This window comes from Echinops telfairi, unplaced genomic scaffold, assembly GCF_000313985.2.
Source record: "Echinops telfairi isolate 266 unplaced genomic scaffold, ASM31398v2 ScPeMD7_7458;HRSCAF=8496, whole genome shotgun sequence".
Lineage (NCBI taxonomy): Eukaryota > Metazoa > Chordata > Mammalia > Afrosoricida > Tenrecidae > Echinops > Echinops telfairi.
In genome coordinates, this window is record NW_022111358.1 from 46,775,004 (window position 1) to 46,778,897 (window position 3,894).

Consider the following 3,894-nt stretch of genomic DNA (forward strand, 5'->3'; position numbering starts at 1 on the left):
TTGAACCACCACCCGCCTCCCACCCCTGCTGGAGGCATAGGGCTACTGTGCACACAGACCCTTCAGCAGGGAGGGAACATGCCAGGCAAGCAGTTCTGGGCTTGTAAACAGTCATTAGGGAGCTAATAAACCGGATTTCCCAGAATCCTGCCCTCAGGCTGCTACTTCCCTGGAAGAGACAGGGCAGTGGCCAGGGCTTCAGGGAACTTGGAGGTCAGATGGGCCACCCAACAGGCTGCTCCCACCAGGGATGCAAAGTTAGTGCTTAGCTGTCCCCATGCAATGTGGCAGAGTGAGTGTGAGCAGGCCTGGGAGCAGAGACCAGGTTCATGGGGGTGGGGTGCACATGCACAGTGGGTGCAGCCTGCACCAGGTGACACTATCCCAGGGAGGGGCACCCGAATGACATTAGTTTTTTTGTACTGTTTCAGCAGAAATTTATTATTTTTATAAAATTATCTCTGCACTTAATTATACTACACTTGATCTTAGCCAGAAGGCCGAGAAGCGATGCACTTAATTATAAAAGAGTGGTCTCCCCCACCCCCTACACACACACAAAAGAAAAAAGGGTCAGCTTGTATGGGTTAATAAACCCACAAGGTTAAACCAGAAAAAAATAAACTCACTGCCATGGAGTCGATTTCTATTCATAGCAACCCTATAGGGCAGAGTAGAACTGCCCCTGTGGGTTTGTTTCTGAGTCTGTAGCTCTTTATGGGAGTAGAGAGCCCAGTTTTGCTCTTTCGGAGCACCTGGTGGTTTTGAACTGCCGGCCTTACAGTTCGCAGCCTAATACATAATCACTATGCCACAAGGGCTCCTCCCCCAAAGGTTAAAAAGACCCCAATAAACTCATTGCCAGTGTTGAGCGGGATCCTATAGATGGGGTAGAACTCCCCCACCCCCGCCCCCGTGGGTTTATAAGACTGTAATTCTATAAGGATCACTGATAGGCTGCTTCTCCCTCCTGTAAAGCGGCTGGTGATTTCTAACTGCTGACCTTGCGGCTAGCAGGGCATGAGTAGCCACGATGCTGCCAGGTTAAAACTTCACTTTTTGTTCCCCCTGGTAAAGATGCTTCCTTTGGGGGATGACAACTATAAAGAGAACAGAGCATTATGTTAAATTTCCTTTCCTTCTACTAGAAGCATGAAAGAATTTTTCTCGAAGATTCCCGAGCTTGGGGCTCCTGGAAGTGAAACTGTAATGATCGTGTGGGTATCCTTCTACCTGAGCTTCTAGGAAAACGTCACAGTTTGAAGCATCTAACTGGCTTGGTCAGAGCTGTCATTACTATGCAATGACAATGACCTTCAGGTCGCTTCGTCCAAGAGGCATTCCCAGGGCGTTCTGTCCTGATTGGTGGTGGATCTAGTGGGATTTCCTGGTATGTTAGCTACAATGTGATTATTTGTATCTGTGAACTAATATCAACAACCTTTTTGAGAATGAAATGCTCATTGGAGGTAACGAAGGAGAGAAAAAAAAGTAAAGGCTTCCGCTGAGCTGTCAATCATGTGACCGGCAACATTGTAACTCAGGGTGGAGGGCCAGCTTACAAGACGATTGTGTTGTTACCACTCACAGAATCCAAGAACTGTTATTTTTGAGCAATTGGAACTCCATCTGTCGCAGAACATTCAAGTGGCGGTTGGGTTGGGCTGTTGACTGCACTTTGAAACCACCAGGCACTTCACAGACAGAGATGAGGTTTTCCACCTCCGTGAAGGTTAGTCTTGGAAACCCACAGGGGCCCTTCTACCCTGCTCTATAGGGTCACCACGTGTCCTGGTGGGGTAACAGTTACTCACTGGGCTGAGAGAGGAATGGTCGGCAGTTCAAAACCCCTCGGGAGAAAGACTGGGCTTTCTAGTCCCGTAAACAGTACAGTCTTGGAAACCCACTGGGGATCGCTGTGAGTCAGCACTGACTGGATGGCAGGGAGTGAGGATTCCGTAGGATTCCGAATCGGAGGGATCCCACGGACACGGGTGGGGGTGAGAATTACACGCGGTGACACCACTGGGAGGCCCCCACGCTCAGCTCAGTAAGCCACCTGCAGGGCCCCTGGTGTTCAGTCACCACTTGAGCCTCAGTCTCCTCTGCTGTGAAGTGGGACAACACCCTACTAACTGGATGTCCCACCGAGGCGAGGGGCGATCATTGGTGGGGAGGGGGTGCAAGGCCAACAGTGGATCACCTCCTTTCCTGCTGGCCACCGTCGCTCACCTGGTCCCCTATCTGAGCCAAGAGGCCCCACTTGACAGATGGGGAAACTGAGGTGCAGAGTTTGGAAGTGAAGGGGCTGCAGATGAAGGCCACCCCTGAAAGGACGAAGGCAAGAGGATGGGCCAGGGTGGGCACCTCAGAGCAGCTGGGGTGTTGCCAGAGTGAGTGTGGGGAGCAGAGCCGTCCACTCACAAGCCACCTCCACACCACCCTCTGCTCCCTCCCTCTAGCAGAAACACACTTCTTCATGGGTGTTCACAAACATTATCTCATGCTGTCTGGAGTGGAGGGAGGTGGGCGGGGCACCCGTCCTGAACCTCATTGACTGATAAGGTTTTAGAGCTTAGCCACCCCATCCTGCTCCTCCCAGTCCTCGGGGCTGGTCCCACCCTGGAGACAGCAACGTGGGAAAGTCAGGAGAAAGAGGAGTTCTGCTGGACTCGGGGATGGGGGTGAGAAGGGCCGCTGCAGCAGGATGCCCCTGGCCTAGGAGCGAGGCCAAGGGAGGAGCAGGAGAGGGGTGGACCTGGCGTACCAGGAACCCCTGGGAGAGGACGGATGGTCAGTCCCACCCACCCACCTGCCTTGTTCCCAGACCCGGCTGCTTCTAGAAAACCATGAAAATAGCTGCTGCCCTTCTCCCTGCACGGAGCCCTCTGGTGGCGTCACAGCTGAGGGGCTCAGCTGCTGACCAGTGGGTGGTTCAAACCCACCCACCCTCTGGCTCTGCAGAAGAAAGACCTGATGGCCTGCTCCCAGAGAGATCACAGGTTGGGAAAGCCAGTGGGGCAGGTTGCTGGGAGGAGGGATGGACCACCATTCTGGTGGCAAGAGATGCCCCCCAGTCTCCACCCTCAAACAGCCTGTGTAAGGGCACATAATAGTCATGGTGGTCCCCGCCGCCGCCGCAGTGTTCCGCTGCAGCTGGCTTGCTGTTACACATTCTCAACCCTCGAGGTGGGCCTCTGGGGAAACTGAGGCATATACCATTTACATAACATCCCTCCCCCTGCTAAATGAGCACATGCTTGCTGACCACTGTGCCTGCTGGCCTCTGGGTTATACTTCTTGGCTCCCCAAACTTGGAAGCCCCTCACCCCATCCCCACAAGGAGCCCTGGTGGCACAAGGGGTTAAGTGCTGGGCTGCCAGTCAAAACCCACCACAGCCTTGGGAACCCCAAGGGGCAGTTCTGCTCGTGGGGCCGCAGTGTGTGGGGAGTTCAGGTTTTCCCAGCATGCTCTCTGTCTCCCCCAAGCCCTGTCTACACGTCCTACTCAGCTCACACCCCAAGGGGCAGGGGCTGGGACGCCTGCGCTGTTAGCCCCTGGACCGGTCCCTGGAGGAGTGCACGCAGCAGCCATCTGAGGGCCACGGGTGAAACGCTCAGTGCCCTTGGCCCCTCCCCGCCTCCCCATGAAGGGCCTGGCCACCACGTGAGGTCAGCCTGCACTTGACTGTCTGTCTGCCTGTCTGCCGGCTGGCCGCCCCTCCCCCGCCTGGCTCAGCTGGGAAGGAAGCTGGAAGCTGCTTCCGCACCAGGCAACTGCAGACAGCCGCTGAGCTCACCCTGGGAATCCCCGCAGTGGCCGGCTGGGCCTCTCTTGGAGCCAGCTCTTAAGTGGGTGAATGTGGCCCTGGGCCCGGGGGTGGTGGTGGTGGT

General features: G+C 55.1%; 1 pseudogene; it reads right to left on the reverse strand.

Moving 5' to 3' along the window:
- Positions 1-348: 348 nt before the first annotated feature.
- On the reverse strand, positions 349-512 carry LOC115872999 (annotated as a pseudogene).
- Between the last annotated feature and the right edge of the window lie 3,382 nt (positions 513-3,894).